At 38.0% G+C, this 19,984-nt stretch overlaps 1 protein-coding gene across 4 annotated transcripts in view; it reads right to left on the bottom strand.

The window, feature by feature from the left end:
* LOC101829548 (phospholipid scramblase 1) overlaps window positions 1-4,527 on the bottom strand; it is a 36,719-nt gene extending 32,192 nt beyond the window's left edge. For 3 of the 4 annotated variants that reach the window (XM_040740030.1, XM_040740033.1, XM_040740032.1), the window contains exon 1: window positions 4,434-4,527. The gene's annotated coding sequence lies outside the window, so the exon portion shown is untranslated. Of the gene's footprint in view, window positions 1-1,011; window positions 1,059-4,433 lie in introns of all 4 variants that reach the window. The other variant, XM_040740031.1, reaches the window with a different exon arrangement.
* Window positions 4,528-19,984: the final 15,457 nt, after the last annotated feature.

The following is a 19,984-nucleotide window of genomic DNA, read 5'->3' as shown; positions in this document are numbered from 1 at the left end:
AAGATTAAATCCGAATCCAGTTGATGAAAAGAAAGATTAAAAATCAGAGTAGGGCCAGGCGGTGGTGGTGCAAGTCTTTAATCCCAGCACTCGGGAGACAGAGGCAGGCGGATCTCTGTGAGTTCGAGGCTGGGCTGGACTGATAGCCTCCAAAACAATACAGAGAAACCCTGTCTCATATAACCAAAAAAAAAAAAATCAGAGTAGGAAATAATAAAACATAAACAAAGAAACTAATGAAAGGAATCAATGAATCTAAGTGCTGGTTCCTGGAGAAGTAAACAATATTTACAAACCTTTGACTGAAATAACCAAAAACAAAGAAGATATGACTGAATTGACAAATCAGAAATGAATGGGAACCATTACAGCAGACACTAAAGAATTTCAGAATAGTATAAGGGGATAATTTAAAAACCTATACTCAGTTAAATAAAAAAAAATCTAAAAGAAATGGAAGAATGTCGAGATTCATCAAAACCACCAAAGTTAAACAAAGAGATTAACAACCCAAACAGACCCAAAACAAATGAGAGTAAAATGGTAATACCAGACTTTCACAAATCTACAACTAATAGTACTTAAATCTTTCAAAAAGAAAAAGAAAGAAAACATACAAACCAAAATGAAAAAAAGGAGACCTTCCAAGCCCCTTATATGAAGTCAATACTACTGTAATACCGAAAACAAATTATAAAAAATCAACAATAATAAAAAAAGAAGACTTCAAGCCAATGTCTCTGATGATCATAGACCCAATAATCAATCCACAACAACATATTTGGGAAATGAGTATAGATATATACCAAAATGAACATTCACCATGATGAAGTTAGCTTATCCCAGAAACACAGGGATGGTTAAACATATGCAAATCAACACGATAATAAATCATACAGATGGATTTATGAACAAAAATCTATGATCATCACAATAGATGCAGAAAATAACAAAATTCAACGTGCCTTCATCATGAAAACTCTAGAGAAAGTAGGCCAAAAGGGAACATACCTCGACATAATGAAAGCTACATATGAAAACTCTCAGCCAACACCATCCTAAAGGGAGAGAAATGTGAAGAAATTCTATAAAGATCAGGAGCATGACAGGACTGTCCACTATCCATACTCCTTTTGAATATAGTGATCCAGACACTTGCTGACTACATTTGCTCAAGATTTAAGACCAACAAATACCAAGAGAAACCTCATTTAAAAAAGCAAAAGAATCTACACAACTGAGAAAACAATAAATGAAATGAAGTGTCAGAGTGGGTAAGAATCTTTGTCAGCTCTACATCTGACAATGGATTAATGTCCACATTACATAAAGAACTTAAAAAAAACCCAAAAAGCCAAGAAGACAAATGACCCAGTGGCAAAAATGGCTACAAATTTGAAATAAAATGACTAAGAAATATTTCAAAGTGTATATATTGTCCTTAGCAATTAGCGAAATGAAAGTTTAAAAAAGGTTGTTATCTCATTATACACCAGTTAGAATGACTACCATAACAAAACAACCCAAAACAGAAGCTGAAAATGATGTGGGAAAGAGGGAAATCTTCATTCACTGTTTTTGGGTTGCAAATTGTTATATCCAGCTTAGAAATCAGTCTGGAAACCAGGGGGTACCTCTCAAAAAGCTAAACTTAAACTACCATATGAACAAGCAAAGCTATTCCACAGTGTATGCCAAAAGGATGAAGCATCCTACTCCACACTCCACAGATACTTGCTCAGTGATGTCCACTGACATTCTACTCACAAAGCTAGGAAATATAAATAGCGTAAATATCCTTCAGCCAGTGAAGATATATCAAAAATGTCACATATGCATCATGTATTACAATTCATCTATAAAGAAAGATAAATTTTTCAGGTATATGGATATAACTAGAAAACGTATTGAATGAGGTAACCCAGAGCCATGAAAAGCAAATGACACAAGATCTGTCCCAATAGTAGTTCCTAGCTTCAAATATTCAGTTGTGATTACAAAAACCTGATTTCTGCCCTGATCTGTTTTTCCGGTTTACTATAGTTGTATTTGTTTCATGATGTTTCTTCCAATGCTTTAAGAAGCATCAACAAATTATTTATTTGAGAACTCTCTGAGACGATAATGTTGGCATTTAGTGTTTGTCTTAGATACCTTCCTGTTGCCATAACATAACACTATGTAACCAAGTCAACTTAAAAGAGGAAGAGCTTATTGGGGACTTACAGTTTCAGAGGGTGAGTCCATGATTATCATGGTGGAGGAGCATATGCTAGAGCCGTAGCTAGAACTTGCATCTGATCCATAAGCACAAGAGAGACAACTAGGTCTAGCATGACCTTTTTAAACATCAAAGCCCACTGCAGTTACACACCTCCTCCAAGCCCACGGCTTCAAATACTTCCCAAACAGTTCCGTTAACTAGGGACCAAGCAGCCAAATATGAGCCTATGCAATCCATTTTCATTGAAATCACCACATTACTATAAACTTCCTTCACCATGTCCTGTGAATATTGTGTTTTGTTTTATATTTAATTTCAGAACATTTTGTTTCTTGATTTCTTATAAGACCTATTGATTACTTAAAGAACAGCAACAATCACATAATTATTTCAATTAAAATATTCTTCTTAGTTGTTGGAAAGAATATGAATTTCACATTATCCTTCAGTCAGAGATACAGTTTTCATAATTTTGAAGAAAATTCTGAACATCTAGGAAAAATCATTCACTTCTCACTTAGCCCGAAGTGTAGATAAAAGCAGGATAAAACTCTGGCATTTCTAATTTCATTTATCTTTACTTTGGGGTAAATTTGTAGAGTTCTGTATAAAAATATGCTAATAATTTATAGATATTCTCAACACTTATGAAATCTAACCTATTCCATCCTCCTTCAGGATTTATGGTACAAAGTACCATACACAGTAGCTAAGATAATATTAGCTCAGGTACTTTGTCTTGGGATTTAGTATTATCTAGCTCTAATTGCAGAAACTTTCCCTGGAAGCATTCTGTCATTGGTCTATACCTACAGCATTCTTGGATTGTAGGAACATTAGAGTCCTGAGATTCCCCGCCCCCATGAGGAGAGATTACCTCCTATGCCAGTAGGAGTAATAATCTCCTGGGAACCAAAGATTTTCCCATTAAAATACTTCATTAGGATAATTTTACAGAACCCAAACTGTGATAACCACCACTGAAAACTGTTTAATCAAGACTGCTCAATCATGGGCACCTCTCACTCCCTACCCAATTCCCTTTAATACTAAAATAAAGTCCATGACTATCCCAAAGATACATTCAGATGTTTAATTTTCTCCTTTCCAACATTTGAATTTCACATATAGTCCTTTCCTGATACTTCAGCATTACTTTTGTTTGTTTTCTTTGGAACCAATGCCTAGACTTTATTTATTGGAACCCCTAGAATTAGGCCTCTGTCTTAGGTTCTGGTTATATAATCACATACCTGCTAAGTATCTTATCTCTGAAAAGATTCGTTGTTGTCTCAAGGTGAGAACGTCTTGTTCATTTATAGGTCAAGCCTCACCTTATTTTTGAAGATGGGAATATGATCCTAAGAAATAACTTTTCACATTAGATTTACATGTGGTACAGAACCCACACGTCGTGAGGAGAAATGAGAACAGGATCATTTGACTTAGATCTTTGCATGAGTGTGAATAGTATGGAAAGGTAGAGCAGAAGGCACCTTCAGGGTCATGTAAGCTTCATACATATTATTATTTATGTCAGAAGTAAAATGAGTATGGAGGCATTTGTTATAATCCAGCTAGGACATTTGATTCTTTTTACTCTAGGTAGAAGCTTAAGAACTCAGAATCTTAAGCAATGTCTCCAAAAACATCAAGATTATCACCAATACCACACTACCAGCATCAATGAAGTATCAACAGAATTTGAATTATTTTGTCTGAACACTAGTTTCTTAGTTCAATTGCCTGAATGTATGCCTGACAAATTGGAAGAAATGAAACCCTTGAAGTGATAGATTTATGGAGAAATATTAAGTCCTGAGGAAAGAACCCTCATAGATGGGATTAGTGCTTTATAAAACAGACCTCTGAGAGAACTTTCCCTGAAAGTCATATGTGGATCCAATAGAAGCTACATATCATGAGGGAGCATGCTCTCATCAGATATCAAATTTCAGCCTCTTAATCCTGGAGTCAATTCTTCCAGATTGTGAGAAGTCACTTTCTATTATTATAACCTATACAGATGTGGTTATGTTATAATGACAAAATAAAACCAAAAACCAAAAAAAAAAAAACCAACCCAAACCCAATACACCTTAAAGGGTCTTACAGGCTTGTATGAATGCCATCCTAGGCACAAGTATAGCTTTCGTCAGTTATGATTGTCAATAATTCAGTCTCTGAAAGATACATAAGAAATGGCTACCTTAAAGATCGGTACAGAGAAGATTGGATCTTCAACTGGTTCACAGTCCAGTACTTTCAAGTTGCTATTAGGAAGAGTCCAGGATGGACAGTTCTCAACAGCTACAACAATTAACATTCCATTCAGAACATAGAACCTATCTATTTCTATGAACACTTGGAGGTACATAGGGATGTGCCATTGATAATTTTTCATGATCTTGGAATAATTTACTTTCAAATAATTGAGCAACTTTCTGTCATATGTCCATGATGTTTGTGATTGCTAAAGGCATTACTATTTTGTAAGACAAGCACCGTGGAAATGACATAATTACAGTCCATGACATGGTTGACATGGTGTTGTACTCCACTTTAGCAATAATATACAAGGGGATATTATTGAGTAGTATCCTTCTTAGTTACATATGAAAAAACAATGACAGAGAACAATGTAAATAGAACATTACATTATGGAAAGCATTATTTGAGCTGAAGAAATGGTGCAAACTTCCACATTTTAGAAAAAGGAGAAGCGAGCCAGGCGTTGGTGGCGCACGCCTTTAATCCCAGCACTCGGGAGGCAGAGGCAGGTGGATCTCTGTGAGTTCGAGACCAGCCTGGACTACCAAGCGAGTTCCAGGACAGCCTCCAAAGCCACAGAGAAACCCTATCCCGAAAAACCAAAAAAAAGGGGGAAAGAAAAGAAAAAAGAAAAAGGAAAAGCGTTTAAATGTAAGAAAGATGGAATAACCTTGTTAGGGCTTCTAGAGGAACAGTGTTGCGATAGCGGGATGAGTACTAGAACCCTTTTACGATCCTCACCTATATGTCATTCTTGGACTTGTCATCTCCTTACAAACCTTCTAACCAGATGAACATATTGAACTCTTTCTCTGTGAGCATAAAGGTAACAAATTAACATTGTAGAGCTGTGCATTGCAAGTAACTAACAGAAATAAATGATTAATACAAACATGGATTTGTTGTGTCACTCGAAAATCTAGCATATGCAGATGTTTGAATGCCTCTTCTAGAACTTCCCCTTTAATTTTCTTTCATGAGAGAAAACAAAAACATGATACAATTCCTACTGTTACAGAATCAAGAAGTTGCAAAAAATTTGAAAAAACACGAGACCTATTAAGAAGTCATAGTCTACAATGAGCTTTACTGTGACATACTTAGTAATAGTCAATCCTCAATTTTATTGCCTTTGAAATAAAGCTCTATTTTTCTGGTTATAAAGTTATATGGTAGTACACTTTTCTCAGATTATGCATTTTGGATGCTAGCAGGAGCTAAAAAAAAAGAATTTTAGATTCTGAACAAAGTATTTATGTTTAAATAAATAAATATCAAGCTGGATTAAAATTGTAGTTAACAACTTAAGACAATATTTCATTATTCTAAAGATTTAAGCTCTAAAGTAACATACTACGTATGTCATCAAAGAAATATTTGTAAGATAGCATTTATTATTATAATTAATGTTATTAGTTCTTTGGGAATTTCATACATGTTTAGATCATACTCCTGCTGCAAGATTCAACCCCTTTTTTTTCTACTCACCAAATTTTGTGTTCTATTTTTTTAAATCCTCTAACACCAAGTCATGCTGCCCAAATATTCTTGGATGTGTAGTATTCCATTGGACCTTGATCAATTTCTCAAGGGTTACACTCTCAGATAAAACTACTTTTCCCTCTCCCCAGATGCCAATAATTTTCAGAAGCTCCATGGCTGTAAGTTGGAACTGTGTATCCTACTTCCCTCTCCATGAGGGGATTTTGTCTGGCTTGGGCTAACACGGGTCTTGTGCATGTTGCCACAATTGTTCTGAGTTCATATGTGTAGCTGGCCGCTTTGACTTGAAGACATTGCTTTCTTGTAGTCAGCTACTGCCTCTGGCACTTCATTCTTTCCACCTCTCTTCCACTTGGGCTTTAAAATACGAAGGATCCTTGGCCAATAATACTTAATGAGATTCAAAATTATAGCTAAATATACTTTATGTTCTCTTTAAAATAAGAATACTCTTTAAAAAGAATCTCAAATAATCTTTCCAAACACATAAGTCAAATATCTAGAAGTGAGAATGCATTTGCTTATTTGTTGATTTAAAGTTTTCATTTTATCAGATCATTACCCAAGTCATTCATGTAACATCTAGGAAGAATGAACAGTGGCTATATGTAAATTTGCCACAGAAGAGTAATTAACTAGTAGTTTTAACAACCCTACATATACAAAATGAATCATGGATATTTAGATTGAATGAGACATGAATGTTAAACACCTTAGGTAATTTTGTTATGGTTTAAATATTAAGTTTTGTTCAAAAGGTTCTTGTGTTGAAGGATTTTCCCCATTGGTGAATCTGTTCATTAAAGGCTCTGAATTCATTGATGGATTTATAATTTGATAGTATTGCCTTCTTTTAGAAGATAGGATGTTGGACATAGTTGAAAGAGGTAAGTCTTTTGGTACCCCTACAAAGAATGGACTATCCCTGGCTCCACTCTGACTGTTTTCTTATCTCCATAAACTGAGCAACTTTCTCCTCCATGCACATCAGATAGGATGTGCTGCCATAACATGTGCCCAGAAACAACGGAACCACCAAACATACTTGGAAAGTTCTGAAATTTCGAGCCAAAATAAACCTGTCTTCAATCTAACTATTTCTCTCAGGGTTTAATGCAGGGAAGAAAAGTCTAACATAGCACTGTAGATCCTTTAATAAATATTACCTTTAACCATGTAGTAATTGTACATATCTGTAAAATTGTACTTACATGTGTATATGAGTGTGTATATATATGTATGTGTGTGTACATGTATATATTGGGGAAAAAGGAGTCTATTGTTAATTTTATCAAACATCTTCCCCTTAAAATCATTAGATTCCATTGCTAACATTCACCTTTATCATTGTGTTGAGCTCATGTTTACTTTGACTAGGTCTAGATCCTATCCACAGGAGTAATTTCTTTGTAGGAACTTCATTGTCTTTCCCAATGTCAGAGTGTAAAGTGGTCTAAGTAACAATGATAAAGAAGCTACCAGGAATTGGCAGGAGTTGCTTTAGAGCTCAGGTCCTGGGACACACTCTGACACAGAGTCACGACTGGAGACAGCAAGCGCAATGCATGAAGTCCCACAGGAAGATTTTGTTGTTGTTATTGTTGATAGTTTTAAATATTAAACTCTCTGTTTCCCATTCATTCAAAGCACAGTTAGCACAGGACAGGAACAATGTTAAGAATAAAAGTTATTTGAGGTACTCTCATATCAGGCCAACATAGTGATGTCATCAGGAAATAAACTTAACCATTCTCAGTTTGGTGTAAGGGACACAACTGTAAGAGAATACTGGAGTCTTTGATGCCTAGAATCATATTGCAGTGAGCAGAAACAGGAACTGAATCTTAAGCTGAACTGGTCACAGAGTCAACAATCTGGTAAAAACAGGTTAACCATTCATTGTACTCAAATTCTACCGTCCTTCTCTTTAGCCCTGGTTGCACATTTTAGAAGGAGGTGGAACACAGAGAGTCAATCCTTAAGTGTCTTCTTGCCCTGAATCAGGTAGTCAGCCTTGTTTCTGAGATCCATGCTGCTGCTCCTGGCTCTCTTCTGCTGCACTCTCTCCCTCAGGATGGTTTCTCTGATAGTGGGCTTCACACACAGTACCAAGATTTCTGAGCCTCACATCACTACTAAGACATCATGTAGGTTAAAGTCTGACTCAGAGCAAACATGACATGATTCATTGTGTAAGTATATTGTGATGTTTGCAGTGCATATGTGCTTAATACAATATGAATAACAAATGCTGAACGTAAGTCTCCCTATCCCTGGAAACAACCTTTTTAATATATATGTAATATGGACATAGTTTATTAACCTTGATGAATTGCATTTAATTAATCCATATCTTAATTTACTTGTGTATAACAATAATTACTTACATTGATGCTACAAGGGTTGATCTCAGATCAATTCCATCTGTAGCACACAACACTGTAGGTCCCAGTTACATTAGCTAAGGGCTGTAAAATTAAATTTCCTTATAAATCATATAAAGCAGTCATTCTTAAAGTCTACAAAGCATGTGTGTGTGTTACTCCAATTTTATCTATACATCACTTTTCTCATACCTTTGCATTTTATGTAAGATTAAAATGAAGTAGGTAATTATTTTGATCATAAAATCGGTCACTCAATTTTTGTTCTGTCTTCAATAGGTATTTCTTACTGTAATGCAATTGACTTGTTTATAAACAAAACTGATGCTACTAAATAAGTAGGTAACCTGGTACAGTCCTAAAAACAAGTCCTTTCTAGCAGGACATTGAATGACCCCTGTCTTGTTCTTCCCTTTTGCCTGTTGTATCATCCATAGGTAAGTGAGAGCTCACAAAAAATAAAAAACTCACATAAAATACTCAGCACTTATTTAAAGATCTCTAAGCCAACAGAATGGAAGAGGAAACCTAGAACCATGCCATCCCCCACAGCACCCCAAAATTACCATGAGCACATGGACCCTGGCAGAAGTAGCATTCCAGATTAATGGCAAAGATGGACTCCTATTGAGAGTGAGAAAGTTAGCCATTGTATAAAATGAAAGTTAATGTCTACTCATATTATATAAAGAGAAAATTAATGACTTACAAGGAAAAGGAAACCTCCAAAGGAAAAACAGGCAAAGCAAACCAAACTCCAAATCACTCGATAACAATTAGTAATTATGACCATAAATTCCATACTGCCATCACAAGTCAGGTAAAATAAAAGACATATATGAGAAAAAATTATAGCATTGCTAACTTAGGAACAGTATGATAATCAGAAAATAACTTCTAAAAATCAGCAAAAGTAAAGCTAATCAGCAGAAAAAGTCACTTAGTATGCAAAAAGATTGCACCTATTTCACTAAACTGGAACATACAAATAAGAAGTGAAGCAAGTTCAATGTCACTGGAAACTTCAGGAATAGAGTTAAAAGTGAAACTGGAACTCCATATTAACAGGCCAGCTGGCATAAAACCGGCAATACAGGATGTCATGAACATTGAAACTGTGGGCTGTTGAGAAGAAGTAAACACTGCACTTCCTTTTTGTGTGGCCAACTTCTGTAGTTTACCTTGCCTCCTATAAAAAAAACCTCCTGATTCCACAATAAACTCTTCCAGGAGTGATCATCTTTCAGTTTCTTCTGGGAAAGAATATTTATTAGTGCCACAAATAGTGGAAGTGTTTTAAACACAGGACAGACGTAGAATCTTTTCATGAGACCATTAATTAGTGACTTTGTCTCATAAATCAATTAATTTAGTGTTTTTAATCTATTACTGTAATGAATGAATACCACAGATGCACTTATAAGAATTAAGTGGACCTATTGTCTTAACAACTAACAAAATAGATTACCAAAGCAAATGAGGGAGAAAGAGAAAATAGCAAAAATGTGCTTTGCAGGTTTTTTGTTTTGGTTTGGTTTTTGTTTTGTTATTAGTATCTGTCCTAAAAAATTTATGTTTTTAATCTAGGACCCAATTTGACATTTAAAAACTTTTAAAATTTTTGATATTTATTTATTTATTGTTTTTAAAATTATAAATATATATTTATTTAAATTAGCAACAAGCTTGCTTCACATGTCAATCTCACCTTCCTCTCCCTCCCATCTTTCCCCTCCTCCTGCACTCCCACCAGTGCCCTGAGCCCCTCACCCAATCCCCACTCCATTCCACAGGGAGGGTGAGGTCCTAGATGGGGGATCTCCAGAGTCTGTCATTTCCTTCAGGGCAGGGCCTAGGCCCTTTCCCAAGAGTCCAGGTTGAGAGAGCCTCCCTCATTGTGGAGAGGCACCCAAAGTCCATTTGTATGCCAGGGATAAATACTGTTCTACTGCCTAAGGCCACATAGATTGTCCAGGCCTCCTCACTGACACCCACATTCAGGGGGTATGGATCAGTCACATGCTGTCCTCCCAGCCATCAGTCGGGGTTCCAAGAGCTCCTCCTTGTTCAGGTCAGCTGTTTATGTGGGTTTCACCAGCCCGGTCTTGTCCCCTTTGCTCATTATCAGAATGGGAATTTAAGGTAGTCTCTCCACTATTGCTTAGATTGCCTATTTATAAAGACCAAATTTGAAGGAAAGCAGAGAAGGCTATAGGGAAGATTTTGGGAGGTGGGAGAAAATTATATAATTATAATCTCAAAAATAAAAAAGGAAAGAGAGAGAGAGAGAGAGAGAGAGAGAGAGAGAGAGAGAGAGAGAGAGAGAGAGAGAGAGAGAGAGAGAGAGAGAACATTTAGGAAGTGATTAAGTCAAGGGCCTCTGCCTTTAAGGATGGGAACTTTGTGAGGTCCCCTTCTGCCACGTGAGATGCAGTATTTGTCTGTTATTGGTCTTTCTGTCTTGTGAAAATATAGCACATAGAGCCCTCTAGGAATCCAAAACAAGGCTTTCAAGAAAAGAGCTTTCAATTCCCAGCCTCCAGACATGTGAGCAGATTTTGTTTTTCTGTTTATAAATGACTTAATCTGTTGTGTGTGGCTGCAGCTTCACTAGTGGAACTGAAACAAATGTTGGTGTTCTAGCTCCATGTCTGTTGCCATGATAAAAATGCCATGGCAAGAAAGCAACTTAGGAGAGAGAGCATTTTGTTTTTTCCAGCTCACAGTTCCAAATATAGTTCACCCTTGTGGGGGGGGGTTACAGTGGCAGGAGTTTGAAACAACAATCAAGAGCAGAAAGAAGTAAATGCATGAAAGTTCATCTGGTTGGTTACTTGCTTGAGTTCAGCTAAGCTTTCTAATCCTCTGTCTAGGGAATGGTGCCACCCACATTGGACTGGGTCTTCCCAAAAAACTAACCTAAAAAAGGAAGCCCTCCACCTCTGCCCATGCATTTCTTTGAGAGAAGGAACAAAATCTCGGGTAGGTAAGGTGGTGAGGAGGATCTGGAATGAACTGGAGAAAGGGAGAGAATATGTTGTATGGAAAATTTTAAAAATAATAAATATGTAATAGTAATAATAATAAAAGACGATCCCTTTCAGGCCAACCAAATGCAAATGGTTCCTCATTGGGAATTTCTTACCAGGTGATTCTAGATTATCTGAGGTTGACAGTTAATGCTAGTCCTCACAGTTGCCCTGCAGAAGTGGCTGCTGCTGCCTTGAATCAATGCATAAAAGCCACAGGGTCACTTTGCAACTGCCTAGTAGGTTTAGTTTGTCAGCACAGGGATGAACAGAAGAGGGGAGCTGTAGTGCGTGGTGATACACTGTTTATGATTTAACAAAGTTTACCTGGGGATCAGAATGCAAAGCCAGCCACAATAGTCAGCCATAGAAGCTGGGCAGTGATGGCACACACCTTTAATCCCAACACTTGGGAGACAGAGGCAGATTGATCTCTCTGAGTTCAAGGCCACCAAGAGCTACATGAGAATGAATCCGTCTAAAAGAGCAACAGAGCTCACTTTAATCCCAGCACTAGAGAGGTATATAACGTAGAAGCAAAGGGTCTCATGTGAGATTCAGTTTCCAGTCACAGGGAAGATAGGATCTCTATTTCAGCCTTGGTAGAGGTAAGAGCTACTAGCAGTTGTTTTGCTTTTCTGTCCTTCAGCTGGAACCCCAATAACTGTTTGGGTTTTTATATTCGTGTTATAGTGGTGAAATTTACTCAGTGGTTATAATCATTGTGTTGGAAGAAAACTGAACAGTAAAGGAAAATTCTAATGAAGGACAAAATACCTTAAACAAAAATGGGGAACTAGGTATTGGGACCTAGAGAAAAGTCCAACTTCACACAAAGTAACAAAGAAATGGACTTGATAGTGTTTGTGTCTGATGACTTCACAAAAGGCAGACCTGTGGGGTAAAGCAATAAAATATTTAACAGAGGAAAAAAATCTCAGCCAAGTATTGAGGGTATAGCATGGATTATAACAAAAGTATATAAATGGAAAACATATTAAAGATAGGTGATGTTGTTCTTTTGTTTAAGTTAAATAGAGCTCACTAGATGGAACCTTTGTGATGGAACATGAAACAGGATTAGCCATAGAGTTTCTTAAAGTAGGAGAAGGGAAGGGAGGGTGAGATGAGAAGAGATGAAGAGGGTAAGAGCAGAACAGTAAGAGAGAGAGAGACAAAGAAGGTAGTGTAAGTGGGCAGGGTCTGTCTTTTAAAGGGGTCCTTTGCACCTTTGTGCAGACTAGTGCTTATGGAACCCTGGGCTGACCAGAGTACTGCCTGAGTGCATTTTGCCAGGTAACAGGGGCAGGCCAGCATAATGCCTGAATCCTTTCATTCCCACCTTATTATTTAAAAGGTGAGCAGTTAGGCATGGCAGGTTAGGGAATAAGGGCATCGAGTTCTCAAGACTGCTTCCTGCTGACCTGGGGGGCATTGGCCATCTTTGGGGGACCTGAGAAAGCTGGGGTGCTACCATGTCCCTGGGTAGCTGGTTGTTTCATAGTAGTCCTTGCTCTTGGAACTCTGGCACCTCTCAGATCTGGCAAGATGTTGGCAGAGCAGAGGACAAAGTTAAGTTTAGGAAAAAATTTTTCTTAGGTCTTGGTACTTGAGAGGAAGATTGTAAGATTAGAGAGGGGTCCTCCAAGGGTTTTGAGATGAGAGAAGGGAATCCTGGGACCAGGAAAAGATTGAATAATATCTGGATGAATCTGACTGTTTGAGTTGGTCCAATTTGGTTCCTGGAACTTCCAAGAATCCTTAGAGTTTGTGAAAACATAAGTATTAGACATATTAGCAGCATGTTTATGTTAGAAGCAACTTGGCTGAAAGCATTAACAGTTTTAAAACTGACATATATTTTAGCCTAAGTACCTTAATCTTGACCTTGCAGTTATGATCCTATAGTGGTACAGTTTGGTGTTTTGCACTCTGACAGAGTTGGATTAGTAGCTTATCAGAACCTTATTGTTAACTTGATTAATGCTAAGACTATGAACAGCCGCATAACGAAAGGGAGAAACCTGGAACATGTTTCACTCTTTTGAATGGCTCACCTCACTTTATTTGTCACTCAGCCTTTTTATCCCCCGACCTTTATAACTTTAATTCATACACCTTACATTACCATCTTAGACCTTCTATTCTCAGACCTTTATAAATTTCAGATTTAGACCTTCATACACCTTACACTTTCCAATCTTCACATAGATAAACGTTAAACTACCTGTTCCTGAAATATATTTTGTGACAGCTGGCAAAACTACCAGTCATCAAAAGCATCAGAGTTCTCGACAAGGATCAATTTTTACCTGAGTTAATGATTAAAGAATAACAGAGACTTACTAGCTGACTGCATGTACAGCCACCCCCAAGGTCCTCCACAGTTGTTGAGGGCAGCGGCTTTAAGGGCACACATCTTTTGCTGATAGCATAGGACCTATGGATTAGGAACTTTAGGAAGACTTGCCTGCTGTTGGCCCAACAATGTGCAGAATGCCAATTCTACTGTCCTCTTGTCCACAGTCTATATAGTCCTTTGCAGAAGTTGAGGTGAAAGGCAGGATCGGTCAGTGGCTAGCGTTGCCACTTTTATGAGTGGAGTTTCTCCAGTGTCCACCAGTCTTCTTGGAAGAAATGAGGTGGGGCCAGCAGCTGGCCTGTCTCTCTGTTATGACAAACTTTTTAATAAAACATTTTAAATGCCATATTTTCTAGATCTCTGAGCATTTGAAGGCTGTCTGTCTGTTTAATATACCTCAGCAGACAAAATTTGTCTTTAGTTACTTGCCTTAAGCAAATAGGTGGCTAGGTAAGGCCTTTTTCCTGTAATTAATTTGTATAGCTACAGATTAGAGCAGGATCTGGAGAACTGGACTGAAGCTGAGAGGCTGTGGAGGGTTTTACTCAGAACCCTCCAGCCTGACTGTAACTGGTTTTAAATTAGTAGGTTAGATTTACACCTGTAAAGGACAAAGAAGGAGAGAAAAGTTCCCTTTGTAATAGAAGCTTTAGCTTTGTAAACAGCTTACAGGAAGGACTGGGTGATGTAAATATTTTGTTAAGTTGAAATAGACCTTATAACTTCAGATGTTTACCATCATTTAAAGATACATACCAATTTAGAAATATTTGAGACTTAGCATAGTTGAATTTAAGTTGTATATTGAGTTAGTTTACATATTTAAATAGTAGGTAGACCTTTATAACCTTAAATGTTTACCATCATTTAAAGATATATAACAATTTAGAAATACTTGAGACTTAACATAGTTGAATTTAAGTTGTATAACAATAACTTACATAAATATATAATTAATGTTAAGTCACCTGTACAGAGACAAGCAGATATATCAAACAGGACTGGAGAAAAGTAAAAAGAAGAACCAGAGTGTAATCTCTGATTTGTATGTTGTAGTAAACAGACAGGAGATTTAAAGAGACATGGTAGACTTAAAGCAACCAGTGACAAGAAAGCAGATCCACTGCATATATGGCAGGGGGCCCTGGAAAGGAACAGTGTTCCATAAACAAGCCATGAGCAACAGGGTCAATAAAAGAAGAAATTAGAGAAAAAATAAAAGGAAAAAGTAAATGAATTGTGTTTGGCAGGGCTGGCTAAACTGCCCCTCTGCCTAGGCATGGAATGGGCAGACCTGCTAGGTCACGAGGTCAAGAGGGCTGCTTCCGTAAACACTTCCCCAAGCTAGGCCACATAGCCAAGATGGTGGACACCATAAGCAGGTTGCTGTCTGCCAGCAGAAGTGGCTTTTTTCTCCACGAGTGAGGCAGAAAGATGTGTGAAACCAACAGGATTCCAGAGTCCAAGTGGCATAGCATCAAAAAAAGATCACCGTAGGTCTGAGACACTGTCCAGTCTATGGACAGTGCTAGAGTACAAAACCTGAAAGACCCCTCGTGGATCTGAGAAACGAACTAGTCAGTACAAAACCCATAAACTTCACTCGCTACTTGTCCACTGTTGCTGCTGGTCTTGGCTCCTACATTCTAGTGCACTGACCTATGAATGCCCTGCGTGTGGCTCAAGTGGGGCTGAGTGTTGATGGGATATCTTCTGTACATATGCTTCTCTTACTGGTTGATGAATAAAGCACTGTGGTCAATGAGGCAGGATGATAGGTGGGACTAAGAGACAAGGGGGATTCTGGGAAATGCAGGCAGAGTCTGTCGACATGTGGGATACCAGAGGAGTTACAGGTCCCCGGATCTTTCTCCAGTAAGTTAAGATCGTGTGAAAATAATTAAATAGAAACAGGTTAGTAATTAAGACAGAGCAAGCCAATAAGAAGCCCAAGCCAATAGCCAACAGTTTCATAATTAATATAAGTCTCATGTGTTCACTTGGGGCTGATGTAGCTCTGGGACCAGGCTGGTGGTAAAGAATTCTGGTAACAGAGTGTCCTGGGATGCCACTCCACATGGCACAGAAATAACTACCAACAATGTTCGCATGGTGCTGAATCTGCTGTGTGTGTCTACTGCATATCTATGGGGTTATGGCTACCTTCATCTAGACTCCAAAGGAAACATGGACAGACTGGGCATGGCTGTGGATCCATGGAGTAGAGGTCCTTGCAGAGTACCTCACTGGGTTCCTGTCCCCTGGAGCTACAGAATTGGTATCATCATGTAGAAATCAAGTCCCAAAAGCTAGTATGCTCCCTGAACTGCAGAAGTATAGAAACTGGAACTCTAAGTAGGAGGAGCCAAAAGTATAAGATGTAACTGAAAAGCATGTAAACATTGCATCCTGAGACATTTCCAGTAAATCTATGGGGCGTGCTTTCCTTGAGCCTTGGAGACTCAGCTCCTTCCAAGGATATACACAAGGCAAAACAGGTAAACTTTGTTCTCAAGATTTAAGATTCAATGTTTGGACTCAGAGAACCATGTTATCACTTAATTGTCTTTCTTTCTTTGGGAGTATATGAGTGTTTGACAGCCATAAGGAAATTTGTCCCTCAGAAGAATCCGCTTGGCCAGGCAGTGGTGGCGCAAGCCTTTAATCCCAGCACTCGGGAGGCAGAGGCAGGTGGATCTCTGTGAGTTAGAGGCTGGGCTGGACTGACAGCCTCCAAAACAATACAGACAAACCCTGTCTCGTAAAAGAAGAAGAAGAAGAAGAAGAAGAAGAAGAAGAAGAAGAAGAAGAAGAAGAAGAAGAAGAAGAAGAAGAAGAAGAAGAAGAATTGGCTCTACAATGTTACCCTCATCTGCTTCAGATGATATACTTAGGTAAGAGATGCATACAGATCTTAAAGTTGTTGTTGGAAATGACTTGAGAATTTTCTAACTGTAAAGTTGCAATTCCGTATATGAATTTTTGACTGTGTTTGGAAACCTGTTGCAGCTTACATATATCCCCCTTAAACTCATATGTTGAGATTTCTTTGTTGACATTAACATTTGAGTTTTCCACAGAGAACAAAGAATTTCCTAACAGCAATCTTCAAACATTATGGAAAGAAAATGGGGCCCCACTTCATCAATTCCACCTGATCCAACCTGATACATCTGAACAGACAAGTACCACCCTGAAACCGGTTTGGGACTGCATCATTCTACACAACTCCAGACTAATTAACTGATATGGTGCACCTTCTACACTCTGGCCAGAACCTCAGACAAGGGCTTCAATCAAGATTAGAACTTCAGTCTAGAACTTCAGTCAAGCATCTTTCACCAAACAGAGACTGGCTACAAATGTTGTAGTCAATCCTCTTGAGATTTTCACTACACTAACATTTTTTCCTACAGGATCCCATGAGGTCATCATCGTCCCATTTCAGCAGGAAGTAATTCTGAGAGTACTACATTCCCTTTCCCTATCATTGCTTTACAGGATAATTTATACATGTTAGAGTTTGTTTTCAGTTATTTAGGGTTGGAATGGAAGGAGGTATGTTCAGACTTGGGCATCTCTCTCAGATAAGTTTAGGGTTTAGATGGGATAGATATAATTAGGATAGTATATAGGTAGATTATAATTTGTTTATCATCTACGTATATATGCTTTATATATGTTTGAGACAATACAGTTTTGTTTTAAGTCTAAATCTTTTCTTTAGACTAAAGAGGAATTGTAGGGAGAGATCTTATGTACCCAAATGAGTAAGGTCACAGCTACGTAGAACATATGGGGGGATAAAAGAACTGGGAGGAAGGAGACGCTCTCTCTTTGGGTTCCGGTTCAGTCCCAGAGAGCAGCGTGAGAGGACCTTTGGTTCTCGGCAATCTTGGCTTCTCACGTAAGTGATTTCTCCCTCAATAAAATATCATAGGACATCCTTACTATGTGTAGCTTAATATTGCCATGGCAGTTGAAACTTGCAGTATGAAGAGGTGGAATATGTAGGACATGATTAAGTGATGAGTGAATGGGATTAGTATCTTTATGAAAGTACTCCAGGGAACTAATCAGGTCACTTTTGTTCTTCTGTGTTGTCCAACATTGAATGAAGTAGCAATAAGGTAACAATATGATCACAAGACTTAAGTTTAGACATTGAATCAGCTGTGTCCTTCACCATGGGCTTCAGTCTTCAAAGTTGTAAGACATAGATATCTGTTCTTTATAAATTATATAATCAAATACATTCTGTTATAAGAGTAGGAACTTGAGAGGATAAGAAATCAATTGGGATACAACTTACTCTGTAAAGTTCAGGTAAGAAGTTTCTCTGCATTTTTCCTACATGACTCATTTCCTAGCAATGGGTATTTAAAGTTGAAATGTTTCCTAGCAAATAATTCTCAAGCATGTACCCCCCCCACACACACACACCATAACTAAACAAAATTTTATCTCGCGAATATGCCACTGTTAGTTCTCTGGCCTGCCAAATAGAAAAAAAATCAGTATCCTAATGATATAGACCCACAATCCAGTTAAAATCATATTTTCATTAGTAGAGAAACATAATTAAGCATTAGTGTTCCAGATCTAGTTGGCTTCCAACTTGGGTAAATTTTTAAACAATTTTTTGGCACAAATAGGGGCAGTTAAAATCATTCAAACACAGAAAATAGGTTGAAGATTAACTTGGACCTATGACAAGAAACAGAGCAATGAATGTTCCCTAGTGCTCAGCTCACTTTCACATTTTACATAGTCTAGGATTTTATGAAGAGGTCATGTCACTGCCCCTGGTCAAGGTGAATCTTTAGACATCAGCCAACATAGTCAAGATCTCCAATGTAGGCATGCTTAATGAAGCCATCCTCCAAGTGATTCTAAATTCTTTGACATCAACATTTAGCATTAATCATCCCAAGTGTACCCTTTCTCCACGTGACAGTGAAACAGATCACATTTAATCCATATACAACCTCACAGCTTCATAAATCCATAACCGTGTTATAATACCTACTATAACTGTAGTCATTCTTACATTGAAAATGCCAAAGTCATTAATAGTTTCAATACTTTAAATGTCTAACCTCTCTTAACTTTCAATTCCCATAAAACCAAAAGGGAGTTACATATTTTCAGTACCCAATGACAGAGTAAATATTTCTGGTCCCAAACTGAAAGAACCAAGGAACAGTCATAATAGGAACAGTCACACAAAACAAAACCCAAATCTGCAGAACACATTACGTATTCGGAAATTTTCATGTCTGACACCTGAGGCTTACGGTGTAATAAACTCTGGACTCCAAAGAGTATTGATGGCCTCCGTGTCTAACTCTGCTGTCTTCCACACATCTAGCTTGGATTGCTTCCATTCCACACCTGCGGCTCTGTTCTGTGCTCATTTCATTTCCCCCAGAATCTTCAATATCCTGGGTTTTCCACTGGTACCTTAACACTTTCAGCTTCAGGACGTAGCCTCCTTCCAGACTCTCTGACATCTTTCCACATTGATTAGCCCAGAGCTGTTTTCCATCACACTCCAGTCTTTTATCTTCCATACCCTCAAAACTACTTGCACATAGATGGCACTGCCAAGTTCTGCTACAAGTTGGAGATGTAGCTTGCCTTGCCCTTCCTCGAAGTCCACCACTCTATCAGCTTCTGCGTGTTGATACTAGAAATATATTTTTAGGCAGTGTTTTCAGAGAAGTTGAGAATCCCCCCACCTGGACCCCAGGAGCTACATTCTCATTTCAGGCTCTGTCCTTTACTGGAGTTTTCACATGGGGGGGGCGCTTTGATAGGAGGATCTTGCCCTTGGGTCACCTTTATTACTGTTCCCATGGAGATGAGGGTCTATTGTTAATGATGTTAATGTCTTTAACAACTGCAGATGCTTTGCTAGTTGTTCTCTGTTGTGCACAGCCCTAAGCCTGTTTATACCCCTAACCCTAACCCTAACCCTAAACTTCACATTCTTTTATTTCTCTTTGTTTAATTGCTTTCTCTCACTGAAGATCTGAATGTTGGTGGTGAGAAATCCCAATAACATTCTGCTTTGCAGTGTCCTCTTCCCTACAAGTTAGTCCATTACTTTTGAATTTAGGTCTCTGAATATGGTCCAAGTAAAGCCAAGCTCTTTGTCAGAATAGAGTATGGATGGTCTTAGCCCTGTTCTTAAGTGTCCATGCTGCCC

Source organism: Mesocricetus auratus, unplaced genomic scaffold (assembly GCF_017639785.1).
Source record: "Mesocricetus auratus isolate SY011 unplaced genomic scaffold, BCM_Maur_2.0 Super-Scaffold_100691, whole genome shotgun sequence".
Taxonomy (NCBI): Eukaryota; Metazoa; Chordata; class Mammalia; order Rodentia; family Cricetidae; genus Mesocricetus; species Mesocricetus auratus.
Note: the sequence above shows the minus strand (reverse complement) of the source record. Positions and strands in the feature narration are given on the sequence as shown.